The following is an 18,613-nucleotide window of genomic DNA, read 5'->3' as shown; positions in this document are numbered from 1 at the left end:
AGAGAGATAGATAGATAGCGAGAGAAAGAGAGAAGTTTGAATTAGGCGTAACGTTACGCGTTGTTGAGTGAATCGTTGCATCTGTCGCTTTAGGTTCCGTATATATATCAACAGCGAGACGAGAAACAAATGAGGTCATTTATCAAAGAATATTATAAGCGCGCAACAATTCAATGATTTTGCATTGGTGAACGGAGCGCGGACAGGAATAATTTCGATGTCACTCAAATAAAATCCAACGAAATTCTAGCTAGGAAACTGGCCGTCCTAGGATCCAGATTTACACGAAGGCATCATCGTGTTTTATTCATAGGCACCGACAGGTGCCCAGAATATCACCTCCTGCCTATATGAATGCAACAGCTGCCGAGATGATTACGCGCGTTCAAATTTTATTGAATGCAACCTCCTGATGTTGCGTGCGACGCGACAAACACGGAATCCGTGAATGAAAGACCGTGAACGCGATATCGGTTCGCGGATTCAATAATTATTTAGCAGATACAAATATATCTTGCACGAACGCGTATCGATACGATTCTTGCATCGTTTTCGCTCGATCTCGCTCGCAAAATCGAGGAACGCCAGATGCTGAAAGCTGCACGTATTCATGAAAACCGTGATCACGACACTGGCCACAAAAAAGTGCCTTTTATATTCCTCGAATCTTCTTGTGTGTCAAAACACTTCGCTTGAATTCCACAAAGGGACACCTGCGTGCATCTGGTCGTATCCTAGAATTTTAGTCGGAAGAGAGGAGGGAAACAAAATTTATCTTTATACAAAACTTATTAAAATACTTTTATTGAAACTAAATACTTATATTGGTCTTCAAGGATCTTCAATGAATTTTTATACGTGATTTTTACACGTATTAATCAATGAGCATTTAACTTTTCATAAAACGATTTTCGTAATTGTTTCTCCTTGCTAAAGGAGTATATAAAGACGATCCAAAATGTTTAGCTAAAAATTTATATGAAACTTTCAAACTAAGTTATAAAAATTATAAATACAAAGAATTTTATAAAGAGATAATTAATTAGGACAATCTCACAATATGAAGACTTGGGCTATGTCGTCCTTTTGGACAATATCTCGTTCTTTTCGACGTTTCCACTTATCGATTCTTTAATCTTGTAACCTTTGCACTGCGTTCTTTTAGGCCTAGTTTTACAACTCTGGTTGGTTAATTCCTAATCGAGGTTCAACTTATTTTCTTTTTCCAATTCTAGAATCGAAAAGAGATAATGAACCTCGGTTAAGAGTTAACTGTCAGTTGTGAAACTATCTTAGTCATTCAAATGGTCTGCGGATACTGTCTTTTTTGTTAGCGTTTTTCAAATTCCGAGAAAGGTGATCTGTAGGTTTCACTTGTGCCATCATTTTTGCTTTTCATTTTTACATAAAATCCTTTCACCATGATTCTATGACCCAGCAGGAATTAAGTTTGATGAAAGTTTCATGAAAATCTTATTTAGTTGAATACTCTGGATTGGTCATTGGTTACATACTTCTTTAAAACGACCTTTTTGCCCCTCTTTGCATACGCCTATGTCTTACGTGATATTTCTCAGTATTGCAAAGAAAGGAGGAAACACGGCTAATTGAAGACGCGAAAAGGTATACTAATGGAGGTGTACTGACTGAAATGACATTAAAATCCCAAGTAGCGTCCAAGAAGTAATGTGTAGTATGAAGGCGTTCAAATTAATCACGATGATTTAATATTCTTATCACTGCCAAAGCGCTTATTAATTTCTATCATTCGCGAAAGCTTCGTCTTTGTATTATTTCGTTGTGTAATAATAATTCGCGGAGTTTGGATTGTCCGAAATGTATTAAACGCGCGGACAAGCTGGCGCCAGACGTCGCGTAATATACGTTGGGATTATCTCCAGATTGTGTCTTAATATCAAGTAAAAATACGAAATTGACTCTCGTAACAACGCTTTTCCCGGTCAAAGGCTAATACAGTTGCATCAGTGACGTCCAATTACACGTGATAACATATTTTCGTAAGAATACGATATCGTGGTAGACTCGAGACATCGCTGGTTATACATGTTATAACGAATGAGCATTGTTGCATAATGTCAAAGTGTCACGAGCATTGCGACCATCGACTATATTGAAATGTCGACAACGAGCTAATCTCCACATCGCGATTTATGTTTTACATCAACAATCGATCATGTGTGTTGATCACGCTCGGAGTAATAGATAATTAACATAAAATCACCAGTACATAGAAATAATTATTCGAAGACTTTGATAATAAACGCCACTATAAATCATACGCTCATGGTGACATTCGCGTGAATACTCGTGAATGCTTGTCCGAGTATTCTGAGAGGCAATATCGAATGCAAGACTTGCAACAGGTCGACGTAAGGTTGGGTCAGTTAAGCTTACTTGGATCACGATAATTGCTAGGCCGGCTGCTCGATGGTAGTCGCTATCTGTTACATAGAAGGTGAAATAAACTCTGCGAATGACTGTCGCTCACGCTATATCCACCTGTTGAGCTCTACTTATGTCATTTTTCCTATGTCATCTATCGCGATTACCATCGACAACTTTTCACCCTCGATCGAACAATATGTATGAAGAAATCGAGAAAAAAAATAATATTTTGCGTTCAGTGTAAATTCTCTGTAATCGAGGAAATAATCATTTTCATAGTCATATTCAAGATACTCGCCGAATAGAAAAGATAAAACTAATATAATTAATTGTATACATGTGTTCGTAAAAAGTTCCGCGTTCCAGCGATATTAATTAACAGAAAACACGTATATTAATTTTGAAATTGTATTAAGTATCATTAAGTTGTTCTAACGTGATTACAAATTTAATATATGCGTTTAGACATTTTTCAAAAATTGTACACGTACGCATTTAATTGTATTTTTCTACCTTTTCTTCACCGGAAGTTATTATCACGATTTAATATCCTTGTTCGCGAGAATATGATTCTCTTTTTAAAAAAAAAATGTTTCTTCGGAAGTGTAGGCTTGAGTCCCCCCCCCCCTCTCTCTCTCTCTCTCTCTCTCTCTCTCTCTCTCTCTCTCTCTCTCTCTCTCTGACTATGAATGGATTCGAAAGATATACGATAATAGGTCGCGCATTTTCAACTGCGCGAACATGGGATTCGCAGAATACTCGCGAATTATTCTACGGAATAATAACTTCCACGAAGCGGAGTCGAGTCATGAATTGCCGCATAGTTTCCATGCATGGCGTGGCCTTTGAATCAAGATCTCTGCCGATGTTGCGTTCAATAGCGGCGGTTGAGTCATTTCCGATAAGATAGATGGATTTCTAGAAGAAACGACGGGAGAAAAAAAGAAAGAGAGACAGAGAAAGAGAAAGAGAGAGAGAGAGAGAGAAAGAGATCATGGATTATTTGGCGCCTGATAACGCAAGAACGCTAGAGGATGCGATGGTGCTACTTTGCGAAACATAGCCTTGATAGTGCACGCGGGCATCGTTCATTCCCGCCTATATATAGCACTATATAATTGAGTGCATTATTATTTCCGAGAACATTTATCTTATTGTTCGTCTAGCATTTGCCTTCGCATCGATATGAATTTCTATGAATTATTTAATATCGACATATGTGTACAATTGCATAACTGCGCGTACGGATGTACCGATGCAAAAAATTTCAATTGCATCGATGATCTGCGATTTCGTATGCGGGACGAATACCCAGTCGTGTTTCATCGATAATTCAACGCTTATTATCATTTATATTCGACCGTGTAACGTTATTATAATTGTTCGTAGCGAACCGGTAAACGTGCGGTAATGATTTATCATGACAAAATGATGGAAGCGGATGAGGCTTATCTAGAATTATTATTTTTCTTCTGTCATACGCTTATAGGAACCTCCACGCTGGACCCAGCCCCGGCTCTCTAAATAAATGCCACGTTGCCTCGTTGCCTATCAGCGTACACGTGCTATTAAACACGTGATGGCTTTCTAATGGCTCGTTTAATCTCGCATTCATTTGAAATTCAACGATCACTCGAATCTCTCCGCGACCGTAATACGGCGATGCCCTTTATCGTTGCGCAACCGTAATGTCGAAGTTGCAGCGGCACATAAACGCAGAAATGGAAGGAGAGAAAGAGAAGGAAGTACTGGATTACCGCCCACTATGATCTCATTAACTTGCGCCGCTTGGAAAATGAATCGATCGTTCCCTACGATCGATCATTGCGCAGATGATAAATCATCGGCACGCTCAATGCGTCGGATTTTCGAGCCACGCGATCAGTAACAGTAATTAATTAACGCAAATGCGACTAATTTGAATTATGCTGCATCAATTGGTCGTTTCGCCAACGATTTGGAAGATCCATTTCCGCGGTTAACGTGTAGATTCCACGTCCGTCACTAACGTGTGATCGTAAAAATAAATATATGATCAAATTAAATATATAATGCATTTTGTTAATACTCTACTCTAACAATACTTTGATGAACGATGAAACTGTTTATTTTTTTTCCCAAAGAAGCAAGGTAACATGTGTATGTATGTCAATGGTAAACTCACAGTACAGAATGTGAACAATTTCTAATTTATAACCTGAAATCTGCGCCTTTGATGTGACAGTTTTAAATCCTAAGCTTGATTCATGGTGAAAGGTGTATTACAGATTAAGCAAAGAATGTGAACAAATATGAGTAAACATCGTGTGATGAATGACGTGAATGGCTCTGCGAATCCAAATTTATATCTTTCCGCAGGAACAATTGATCCTCGTAATCATTTAGACTTAGTAAAGCCATCCGAGCTCAATACATTGTAGACATTTACACAGCAGATACATTCATACACGCTTTTGAAAGTAATAATGCAGTAAACATTTGAAGAATAATGTAAACAAGATTTAAGCATAAAAATAATTTAAAAAGAATAGTTTTTTTTTTCAAAAAGAAATAGTTCTATATATTTGATATAAAAGAAAAATGCAAAAGCTAGAATTTATTTTTTATTTATATCCCTTAATTAACAAAAAATTACGTCGATAAATAATGTTTTCTGTTATTGGAATATCAGAGAAAAACAAATATTATATTCTCATCGCGGAATCGCTCGTCCTTGTTAACTTGGTTTAGTCCTCAATATCGACGCACCAGCGGCGTCTCATCAAATATATATGTAGATCTATTTTTTATTAAGTAATATAGCGTAGCAAATTTCTTTATAATTTTCCATTGTTGGTCCGTTCAATTGTCCTTCTGACAAAATTTCTTAAAAACGGTTTCTTCAAGTTTCATTTTCATGAGAGATCCAAGGACCTTAGCTCCACCGTGACAAAATAAAATTAAGTCTGTTGATCGTAAAGGAATCAACGAGATTTTTAGTAGCATAAGGCAAATGATTTAACATTTTTACATTTTGATTTTCTGCTACACTACCTTGTTACATCCGTTGCAATGGTTTATTCATATCTTTATTCTTATTATTCTTAAATTAGATTTTTTTTGTATATATTTTGCCTCCAATTTTCTTCGAATGTTTATTGCACTGTCATTCGTAAACTGCGTATAATGTGTATGTGAGTATCTGCAATATACTGAGTTCGGATCCGTGGATTTGCCAAGTCCAAGCGCTTTGTCAATAAACCATTTACTCCGGACCTGTGTTTCTGTTCTTTGTTTTGTTCGTGTTTTGCGAAATTACGATACCCGGAAGATGACGAGATATTATGATATTTCTCGTGACAACTCGAATCCGATCCATGGGATGAGAGAGCGGAGCAGATTCAAAAGCGCAGCGGCGGCGGTTCCGTGATGCAATAATAAACTGCAGCGTCGATCTCGACGAGACACGGTAAAGGGCTTGCGGGTCATGTAAGATATACACACCGTGACCGTTCTTCTCCTCCAGCGAGCCGGCTGGCATCAGGTTGTTGATTCATCGATCGACTCAGACGGTGATATTCCCCGTGACATTTAAACTATCCAGTCGGCGACGCTCGTTCGATCTCTCTGCGGAACCGAACACTAATGCAACTATTATCTAATAGCAAGATATATAGCAAGATATATGTGTATTATATTTATGTAGTAAAATGATATACAGTTGATTATTTAATTATTTTATTTTATCACGAAATACACACATTTTGAGCGTCTTGCAGTATTCCTCTTGTTAAATCAAATTTATTTTTACGTAACATTTTCTTTGTACATTTTATATCTAAAACATATCTACACTATTTAACAAAAAAAAAAATACACACAAATCTAAACCTGCGTGTAATTTTTTGCCAACAAATATTATATGTGTATATTCTTACATTGTTTTCACCGTTCTATTCCCATATATACAGAGTATTATCTGTATTTAAGTTTATTTGATTGGGAAAATCAATCTTATTTTTTCGCGACTCTTTATTTTTTTATTTAACCCTTCATGGTCACATTTCTAAAAAGTTTAAAGGTCACACTAGGATTAAAATGATCCCAGAGCACATTTAACCGATTGTTGTATTTATCTACAATTTTCATTCTAGGAAAGATTCTTTAAAAAATTATTAGTTAAATGCGCTCTGAGATTATTTTGATCCCAGTGTGACCACGAAAGATTAAGGATGATGTGCACTGAAAGAAAAAAATTGGTTGTTGCAGCAAATTAGATAGTAAAATGTGGCATAGTATTTTTAAATGGCTGCAACAACTAACTTTTGATTGCAGCAGCCAATTTTTAGTTGCTTTAGCTTATCCACAATATCAGTATAGGACTTTGATAGACTAATAGCGCAAAAATTAGCTGCTACAACTAATTAAAAATGTTATGCCATATTCAGTCAATTTTTTCTTTCAGTTATCTGAAAGTTATCTATCTATTGACGAATTCTGACTACAATTATAGTTAATGTTACAGTCTGGGAAAATATCGCGACGCCACGTTTATCCTACAATTACCTCGATTGAACCTATACTATCATTACATGTGGCGGTCGATTGTTGTCTAGCAATAAGCGATGTATCACGGTGACGAATCACGAACGACAGGCTTGGCAAATTGACCATTGACACGTGTGCCGATCTGCGAATGTGTGCATTGTATTATATACCGCCCGCGTAAAGAGACCGTGGACAGACGGAGAGAATATATACGTACGTGAGGTTACGAGATTGATAATGCGACGCCGTCCCAACATTAGTGCACGTGCGTGCGCACTCGAGCGACGACGTTACTCTAATTTGAGATGATTTCATGGCCGCTTTAATGTTTCGTCTATTTATTTCTCTCAAGGCTCTGCTCCACCGTGAATTATGTCGCATGCGCGTTACACAGTTATGATACACACATCGTACCACAAATTAACGTGCATTGCATTCACATAGCACGATTTCTTTATTTAATCCGATAGAAATAAAATGCTTATAAGCCTCCGCGATTGATAATATGTAAACTATATTTTTATATGGTGATAAGATATAATTTGTGAAACTGAATAACTGGAGTACTTATTATTAATATGAAATGAACTGTAAACTTTGAACTCTGGATTTAAGTCATCTTCAGCGCAGAAGTCAAATATAATGAACTCCTTTATTAAACATGTATTAAAAATTCTCTGTAATAATTTATTAACATTAAATTATTTTTATTGACGTCACATTATTCTTGCTTATAGGATGCTTATTAGCATCAATATTATTAAATTGCTTGTCAATTTAATATGTAATATAACTACTCTAGTTCTGTTTATGATTGCGTTTCAAAATTAGAAAGATTTCGGCGCGTTGTTCGCAGAATTGAATGTGTACATAAATTCACATCGAAATATTTAAGCACTGAGATCCATTTTGACTGATAATAGGATTTCTCTTACTTAATTAGACCTGTAATAATTTAGTTTTCCTTTTTACATTACGAATTAATGGAGTCTATAAAATAACAAGAATAGTTTTGACAGACTGACGTTAACATTACTGGCTCTTAAATTGATTTTTGAATGATGTCAACGGTAATATTTTGCGATGGTGCGTATGCAAAAATCATTATGCGAACGCGAAACGAGAGATGCGATAAAAGTGCGTGCGCGTTGCAGCGTGAGATCGTACATACGCGAAAGGCCGATCGCAAGAGATTCATCCGCGTGTAAGGGAGGGCGAGAGGTCGCTCGTATATGTAAGAGGGTGAGGGATTGCCAAGGTGTATTATTTCCAGCCTGATGAGCATACGAGCGGCCGTAACTCGAGGGTAACACAAACGAGGATGATGTGTGTGACGTGAGCAAGTGATAAAAGTTTAATTAATATTAATAAAAATTTAGTTAATTGGATTTCTAACCTAATTTTACATGTGGTATTTATTTTTTAAATCGAGTCTTGAATTCATACAGTTTATTTGAAAAATTAGAATTATAATTAAAAGGATATATAAATTCTTTCCGTAACGTTACATTTTTTTGAAATTTACTATCGAAACGCATGCAAACAAATTTGAATAACGTGTTTACATTCAAAAGATCCGATGGAAGATGGGAAATCAGAATAAATTTTAGACGAATAACAGAAATTTTAAATTCATTTTCAATGTTTTTAGAAAGATAGATTATTAAAACATTGATACACGAGTCAGTGATCAATGTGATCGTACATATTCTCTAAATCTCGATTATTGGATAATTACTGATTACCAAATGACATACTTGATTCTGGATAATCAATGAAATTCAACAGAAAAAGAAAGGAAGTTTGTGCATTATATAATTATAATATCGATATTTGTAATACTATACTTCAGTTGCAATATACATCGAATTTATACATTAAGCAACATTTAATTAATTTTTTTAAGTTGAATTTCACTGATACAGTGGCATACTTGGAATTGATGCCAGTGATTATACTGATTCAGATTTAGAGAGTATCAAATAGAAATAAAAATAGCAAAATCACAGAACATGATTTTTTCTCGGAAAGAAAAAAGAAATTTTTGATGTTATTATTAGAGAAGATATTCTTGCGGGAAGAAAAATATATGTCTAAGAGCCAGCTATAATGTGTCGAGGGAAAGCTCTTCGATCTAACTTGCGCAACATGCCCTAGCGTAACCGCAGTCGCCACAGACGACGATATCGTAACTCGGACGTAGACTAGTCATTCTGCAGACGCACTGGGAGGGCATCGCGGTGTTCTGGTGTGTGTACCTTTGCGAAAGTGCTAGTGTGGCGAGAGAGAATTGCGTTCGTTTTATTTCTAATTTGCGAGACGAGAATGTGCGCGAAAAGAGAGAATAAAGTGAGAGAAAAGTATATTTATTCTGGAACGAGTCTTAGGAAACAAAGCATTAGCAAAATTAATAATAAAATAAGATTTGTGTAACATATATATAATAAAAAAAAATAAATAAATTTTCCTCTTTCTCTTATAGAGCAAGAATAAATAGGAATAAATAATTAGGTAGGAAGTGAAAAAAGAACCTACAGGTTAAATTTTTTAGAAGCTTATCCCCACTTCTAGCTTTTAGCATAGATGGGATCTCCTGACAGTCACTGAAGGCATAGTTTAGCGCTCAATGACCTCCCTCACTTACATATAAAATTTACATACAATAGCATTTTAGAGTTTTAACCTTGTACACATTTTATTAATTTTTTTATATTTCTTTTGTACCGAAAGGATAGTCATTTGCGCATAATGATTTAAAGAAATAAATTAATTGACAATACAAATTACGAGTGATATTAAAATCTTATCAATCACATAGAATAAAAAGATAATAATTTAATTAAAGATAGATAAAATTAATCTACAGTACGTGATGTTATAGCTTACAAAATAGTAGGATCAATGTCCAATCTAATCGTGGTTCGTTTCTAAAGTCTGGAATTTAAAGCGCGGTGCGGAGAATAATTGAAAAGCGTCTCTGATGAGACCGAGCGAGAAAGCGAGCGACCGCTGCATTGAAGAGCGAGATGGATGCATTGAAGAGAAAGAAGAGGAAGGGTCGTAGATTCGATGGGTATCGTAGGAGCTCAAGGAGGGACCCAGGAGGCCCGACAGACTGACGCCGAGGAACCTCGCCGAGCGAGACGACCGGCGCCCCGCGTCGATGTTGTGCGGGTTGTGCCTGCGTGTCGCGTCCCGTACGTGCGTAAGCGTGCTGGCGTATGCGTGAGCACGTCACTAGCCGTGCGCATATAAATACGCGCGCATCTGCGGCGGTTTGCTTCTCTTCTACTTCTCCGTTACACGTTCGTCCCTCGTTCGTGTCCTCCTCTCCGCTCCACGAGAATGTGGTTATTCGGCGTCATCTGGATTCCGGTGTGAATCATAACGCTCTCTCGGGCTGTTAAATTTAAGAGAGCCGCTAGAAATTGAATCGCACGCGTACGACGTGACAAGAGCGCGACGAAAGCGATCCTCGAAATTTTTTGCAAATTTATTATTGAGAATATTGAGATGTATGAGTAAAATTATTACATATATTGAATTGTTTATTAAGAGATATCAATTTTTTAAGAGCAAATATAGAGAGATTCATTAATTTACTATTGTTATACGATATATATTTTATAACATTCTTCACAATATTTCCGCAAAATGTTAAATTTATACCGCACTGAGACGTTTTAACGAGGTCTGCTACTCTCACCGGTAATCAAAGATCGCTCGAGGAGAGGACGAACATCGTCATCTGGATGTGAACGTGATTCATGCCAGCGGCGCCGACTAAGAGATCGATCGACTGAGAGATCGTCTGGTGTAATACAATGCGTACTGTCATGATAGGCAATTTATACAGCACAATTGATTCCGTGGTTACGTATAAATGATAGAAACGTCATGGTTTGTTTATTCAATTGTAATCACACATATGTTGAAATCTAAATGCAATTTAAATACCTAACGGTCATAGTTTTAGGTTCTTATATTAAAAGACCAAAGCATTACCGAAGCGGTATTATCATTGTTGATAAGGTCAAGTGAACTGTGCAGTAATTAGAATTTACATTCAATGCAAAAAATTTCTAGTTTAAAATGAATAAATCAGAATTCCGATCATCATAAATAAATCATCTGATTTCGAATAGAATTCTGATTGATTGATAGAATCTACTGGTTTGTTCATTTTCAACCAGAAATTTTTCTCGGTAAATTATATGTAATAATTATATGTAAATTCTAATTCATCTGTTGACTAACATCCGTTAATATAAAGTATAAATAAATTTTACAAACTGCAATGACGCAACAAATGATATAAGTTAATTTCGATCCTGGAAGCAGCGGCGGCGAGAAGTTCTTTTTTTTTTCATCGAGCAAGGACGTTTCATCGGATTTCTCCATCGTCGACAGTTTCGCAGAGGAAAAAGGGAAACGAGATTGTGTGTGATGTGAGTGTGTAGTGTGACAACCAGAAAACCAGGGTCATCTCACGTTCACCTCGTAACGCTCACGTTTGACCGAATTCTAGTCGCGGGTCTCCCTGTTGCTTTCACGAAGAGTAGAGCTGTCGTGTAACTTAATTCGATTTATCGAAAGATGTTCCAGAAAGATGTCTTTGCAATATTTCTTCTCTCGCGACTGTCTTTTAAACATTATATTCCATTGGTTTCTGAGAAATTGAGCATTTTATTTTTAGCGATACTTAGAAGAAACATATCAATTGGAACATATCAATTTTTGGCGATAAGAAACGAAACAATTCTTAAAATGAAAATAAAACGAGAAAGGAAAGAAAAATAATTGAAAAGCGCAAAATAGAAAAGTCGTAAACAGTGATGAAAATATCATCTAAAAACAACTTTTGCGTATAAAAATTGATGAAAATGGTACAACTATGAGATATCACATTTGTGACGTTAATAAGCTTCGAGATAGACGTAATTCATAAAATTAAAGATCTACAGCTTTTCGTATATTTTATTAATACAAGGAAGAATTACCGAATTTTAACGAGATTGAAGAGAAATTACATTTTGAATTTTTTCGAAAAACGGAATTATGTTTTACGATATTTTAAATCTTGTATTTCTACATTACCTATATTTTTGTATTCTTATATTCAAATCTTATATTTTTTTATTTCATTACTGACTTGTGATACATTTGAATCCGTAAAATGCAAGTACCTTACACGATTATTTCGCAAAAATCTAAGCAATTCAATAATCGTTTTCTCGAATTGATTCGATCAAGCTCAATGCACTCTCAAGAAACGAACGGAGAGCAGAAGAATGCAGCTTTCTCGAACTTCAAGCTAAGATCAGACTTTCTAGAGATTCCATGGGAATTGGGATCGGAAAGGAGCCAGGCTGATTCTTAAATCATCGGTTCAGGGTGCTCGCAAACTGCAAAGTGCTTTAGGATTTTCTCTTCTCTCTTTTTCTCCCCTGGCTCCTTTCTTTCATTAACTCATTGTGTCGTCCAATACATATGTTTTAAAGGAACTTGGAATATTTTTAATTTTATTTTCCGTAAAATCACTGAATCAAGAACAATAACACAACAGTCGTACACGGTAGGGAGAATTTTGTGAATGGAGATATATAGTCATTGGTCAACTATGACGGTCCGTTGTGAACGACTCTTTAGCCATTGCTCGTCATGTCCCTGCGGCTACGAAAAAGAAACAGAAAGAGAGAAAGAGGAGAAGAATGGAGAAGCAATAATGCTGTAAGAGTTCTATTCCTAGACATCGGAGAATAATCTCGCACAACGGAGAATCGAGAGGGTTTTCCCAATCCCCAGAACAACCGCTCTGCTCCGAGTAACTCGTACCTTCCAGCTCTCCTAATCCTTCGCCCGTCTTCAACAAACTTCTTCGAGAGTTCACCATTCTTTCCTGTTGCCATTCGGAAGTAAAGTCACTAAAACGAGCTCGCACAGCATTTCACATTTTTATTTTTCGAATAAAAATAATTGATTTGAACATGTTCTTTCACGCAAAGAAAGATATTAATAATTACATAAAAGTTTGAAGACTTTTGGAGATAAAAAACTCATGATATATTATCTCAGTTATAATTCTCTCTCTCTCTCTCTCTCTCTCTCTCTCTCTCTCTCTCTCTCTCTCTCTATCCTGATGCAGTTTTCACGCAAAACATATTTTTCATGTGAATTAAATAATGATACCATTTCTGAAATGGAACGTAAAATAAATGTTAGTGAAAGGTATGGACCTACCGCAGTTGAATTATAATTAATTACGCTCTCACAGTCAGTCACAGATTGAAAATAATAGCGATTGTTTCTGGTAAGAGATATCATTCAAAAAATATTAATAACAGCGTTGCGCTTATATCGGACATTGAACAATCGCCAATTAGAAAGAGCCGATATTTCTAACCACTCGTCGATCGCGATATTTTCAATCCGTCTAAACGCAATCAAGAATACCGTCGCCTAAACAGAGCACGTTTTACGACCGTGCGATAGAGAGAAAACAATAGAAGGTGATTAGACGTACGTGTTAACCTTGCACATGTACATTTCCACGGTAGCTAATTTCCATACAATTAAATACTGAACGCTCGATGCCCTCGTGGGTGATGCGACTTGATCGCATCCGGTCGTGCATTCGCGATCGATCCTGAATTGATTTGACAGAAGCCAAGCTGAAATGATCTCATTGAGATCGCTCCATGAGACGGAGTGCAATTCCTTCCACGTAGATACGAGCGATTCTCGTGCCCTGATTTAATCGAGATGCGCCGGTGACTCATGGTACATTGAGTATCAACAAGATTTCAGGAAATGTAGACGCAATGCGCTCGAACACTTCTATAGTGAGTAGTTGTTAATAGCGTTAATTTTGTCTCAATTTCGAGTCATTTGATTATTTAGACTTTATTTTATTTAGAAACAGTAAGTTTCTGTTTTGCCATAAAAAATATTAAAAGAGGCTGTCATAATTTTTTTGTCCATTTACTCAAAATCCTGATACCTCAATTTACTCAAAATCCTGATGCGCTATGCAAATTCTACTCATGGTATCGTGTTCAGCGCGCAAAAAAATTTTCGCAATGTCTATTGTAGCACTTTGGAAAGAATTTGATGAGTATCGAACAGTGTAATTATCGTGACAGCGTGCGTTCGGGTCTTCGAGTTTTTCGAGAGGCACGCGTGGGCATGCCTTCTCTCTCGCCTTCGCTAAGGTAACGCTCACGCGTGCATGCCACGAGATAACTCTTGTGTAAGAGAATTTACGATAAGCCGCGGTTAGGACCCGATCCGTCCCGTTCTGCGACGGCCTTCTCTCTTCCGAAGGCCGCGAGCCCGACTCTGCGCGCGCGTCCCGTTTATTTACGTTTTGACGACGAGTTAATAGGGATATCGACGGCACGTAATATATGCAACGGGTCTGTCGTAATTCATGCTTTGTTGCGCGAGCCTCACGATCGACGCCACGTTTAAGATCGTTCAGTCGACGACAAACGACTCGGTTCGACTCCTCGGCTGCTCAACCGTTCGTGACTCATTTGCATTTCGCTGGCATAACATTACGATTTCGCAGAACTAAGCCAGTGTTAAAAATGTATTCTCAGATGCTTGCTGTGACTGGGAATAAATTTCGGTAAAAATAACATCGAAAATCGAAAACAGAATTAATTATAACAGATTGAATTTAACACAGAGATTATTTATAATTAATTTTTTATTTCTACTCAGAAACTTTTTATATAGTCTTCGTAAAAGATATTGTATTATTGTTGGATTTTCATAGGATATCCATATGTAAATCCGTATTCACATCTCACTTTTAACTATAAATAAATGCGCGCATTTATTTTTTTGAGAGTCTATAATATACCATATGTAAAATGTGTGCTAAATTTACGCTTTTAACGATAAAATTATGATGTGAATAAGGATCGTAACGTTTTTTATTGTATATCTTTACCTTTGAAAAAAAGTGCAAAAAATTATTATATTAAAATTATATTAAGTTAAATAGCTGTTAATGTGTCTGTTTATACGCATCTGAGATAAGTTATTTTCGTAAAATAACTGTGATAAAATATCATTCTATGCATTTTCAATATGCTTATGTATAATCATTTTATCACATATTTATTTTAAGATATTCAAGATTATTTTTCGCAGAAATGCGAGCTGAATAGACTTATATATAGAATATGTAGATTAATTGTAGATTGTAACAACTGAAGTTGGACTCTATTTTTATCGAATAGATACGTGTAAATGCGCGGCAGTTACGCGCTCAATGATGATTCGCGATAAAAAATCTCGATAAGTGTGAGATTACATACAGCAAGAGCAGATCTTGAAATTGCGGCTGCTATGAAGTTCAAGGATCGCGTGATGAGCACATAATCAGGATGTATAATAAAGGAAAGAATAATGAGGGAGTACGAAGTTTTCCTCATCGCATATCAGTATCGTATCGCGTATTAATCAACCGCAAGAAATTGTTTCTGTAATCCGTATGTGCTCGGACTTATTAAACTTGTGTCGCTATTCCAGCCGCCGTTGGCGCATAATAGTAATAGCAGTGCCTCGCTATAGTTAACTAGTATAGCAGGTGCATTTCCCATTGCGGAAGTTTCGACGTACATATCATGCAATTACTGACGATATGACACGTTGACAACTTATGACGCTTCTCCTATCCGCATTCTTGACTCGAATGAAAATACGTGGCGACTGAAGAAGCCTCAAATGGCGCGTTAATATTAATAACATCAGAATTTGCTTTAAGAATTTGCGAAATTGAAATACGGGATGTGATGATGCAGAAAGTATATTGAATTTGTACATTGCTAATGCACAACGTTCTCTTGCGTTAAAAACAACTGCATGAAAAAAAAACAATTTTGCTGAAATCTAGATTTAAAAATTTAGCTAGATACAGATTTGAAAGTAATTTGATTGGACTGTCAAAATAATTATGTAGGAAACTCGAGCAACGCTACAAAAATGTTTGATATTCTACCAACCAATTTTAGCGTCCTACATAATTATTTTGACGATGTAACATAATTATTTTTAGATCTATATCGAACAAAATTTTTATATATTTCGATAAAACTGTCCTGTCTTTTCTGCAACGCCGTTTGGGGTTGCTGGTCCCCCAAAAAGTATCGGGATATCGGGATATCCGAGTTGCCACAGATGGATCGCCAGAGCTTTGAAGTTTCCCGAGACTTTCCCAACTCGGCTCACTCGACCGGCTGGCCGGCGAACGAAAATCTTAGAATGACTCGACTCTGGCAATCGTTCGTCGGACTCTTACGCAAGCGGTCGCCATTCGGTCGGCATTCACAGGTGCAGTGTGTGCGTGGGGATTCCTCGTGGCGCCGGTCGTCTGGCTCGCTCCGTACATTCGTACTCGTATTACACGCACACTGCTAATGCGTACAATGTTACACGTTGGAAGCAGTGGCGTATTTTGGTATATCTGCTGACACGTTGTATCTCCAGTAATTCGTGTAAAAATCGTGTCAGCATATAACTCAGAATCCGAACAAATTTATGACGATCATTATTCTTTTCTTGACTTATGTGTTTCCTCTTTTTATGCATGGTTTTTATATAATGCAAACATTTTTTCGCACACTATTCTACCTCCTCCATTTCAAGATTTGGACAGAGAGAAGTTTTGCTTCTCTGTACGATACGCCTGAGTTAATATTCATGTCTTTTTTTCGGGACATATATCACGACGTATTGTTACGTATTACGTATTACACGACATACGATTGGACATCTAATTAAAGTAAAAAAGCACCGTTGTCTAATAAAAAAGTTGGATACGCCACTGTGTAAATGACAAAGATATATGTCGACGCGCTAACGTGAACAACGTTTGACGGCATTCGTGGAATTTGTCAAACGCAATTTATTCATGATAGCTGATCACTGATTCGTTATATGATTCTGAGCTCGAGATACATCGAGATCCAGTGTTGTTAACACTGAATCCGGTTATGATAATATTAGCGTACGGCATTTGCCACTTTTCTATAGATAAAAGATCAGCTGTAAACGTTGCAAGCAACACGCGAATATTTCATTATACTTGTGAAGTATAATAAAACTTGAAGACAAAATTAGAGATTAGATATGACTATAAGATATTTGAATCGCGCGTGTATAAGAATATAAACTTAACGTAATTTTTTTCTTCAATGAAAATCTATCTAGAAATAAAAAACAATGAGATCTTTTTTTTAATATTAATTTTGTTTATCAACTTTTATCGTTAAATAAATATACTTAAATCGGTTTTGAAGAACAATTCTCTCAAAATTCAATGGAGAGCATATTGCAGTATTAGAGAGAATCCGGTATTCTGAATCTTTTGGTATTCCGTACATTTTCTCGCCTACATAACTCATGCAAATAAAATCTGTAAAACCGATCGCGAAATTACTGCTCGATCTACCAAATAAATTTCGAGTAATTCAATTAATCCGTGGCCTTCGTTATCTTTCATTAATCGGTCGGTTCATTTTAAAATCGATTAAAACCCTCCGAGAGACCGCGATAATTCCGTATGCAGCGTGAGATTACCCCGAGACCGGTTTTCCGCGATTTACATAATTCGTCTGCACGCGGAGTACCCGTTTAATCGAATAGCTTTTCTTCTACTAATATAAAACGTTCGATAATCAATCTGTCTCGATCGATGCTGATAATACATACACACGCACACGTGCGATGGCACATGTTCATTACGCGCGAAGGATATCAGTGGTGTCACGGAGAAGATCATAGACACGCAAGAAATCCGTCTGCTGGCACATAATCATCCTGTCTCATATCTATTTCTTGATAATACTTGTCGTATAATTCGACAAATCACGATTGTTTTCGATTGCATTTGCATTATTGAAACGCGATTTAAATTGTCACCCGTTTGTTGCATATTTTTATATATCACATGGAAAATCAATTTTGTTCAAGTATCTAAAAGTTTAATGAATATTTAAAAATTTAATTAATATCCGGCTTCGATTGTTATAGGCTTTAAACTCTTCATGCTTGTCTTTATAATTATTTTGTCCAATTTTCAGATATGTATCTAACTAAATTTTTACAAAATTATTTTTGCAACAACGTTGAACAATTCTAAAATTTTTAATAGAACGCGTTTGAAAGGAATTTGAGATTTTCTTCTTTTGTCAGAGATTCGAAACTTCGCTAACAATAAAATATTTTTTTCGAATAGTTTTATAAAAGTAGAATCAACCAGAAATAACAATGAAAGATCTGAGTAAGTCAGGAAATTTCTCTCAGCAAGTCAGAATTAAGTTGCCTCGTTCTAGGATGGACTTGGACAGACGCGACCGCAAAATCTCTCCAAGGGAACGTGCGCTTATTCCTGGCGCTTGTCAGAGATTCCAAAATGACGGTATTTAATTGAGAGCGTACGTTCGCGAAGCCAGAACGTAAGTTCTCTCAACTTGGCAGCTGCTAACTGACGTGCGGATTCTATCTATTCTCGAAGATGCCACCGCGTCCCGATGCTAACATTTCAGAAAACTTCGCCACTCTGTGATTCGTCAATATTTCGTATTCCGAGATATACTTTCCACAGAATCTTATTGAATTATTCCCAACTAAAAATGTCACGATATTTTTGCTTTGTCTCTCAAATTTA

The sequence above is a fragment of the Acromyrmex echinatior genome, chromosome 15 (assembly GCF_024713525.1).
Source record: "Acromyrmex echinatior isolate Ae372 chromosome 15, ASM2471352v2, whole genome shotgun sequence".
Taxonomy (NCBI): domain Eukaryota; kingdom Metazoa; phylum Arthropoda; class Insecta; order Hymenoptera; family Formicidae; genus Acromyrmex; species Acromyrmex echinatior.
Note: the sequence above shows the minus strand (reverse complement) of the source record.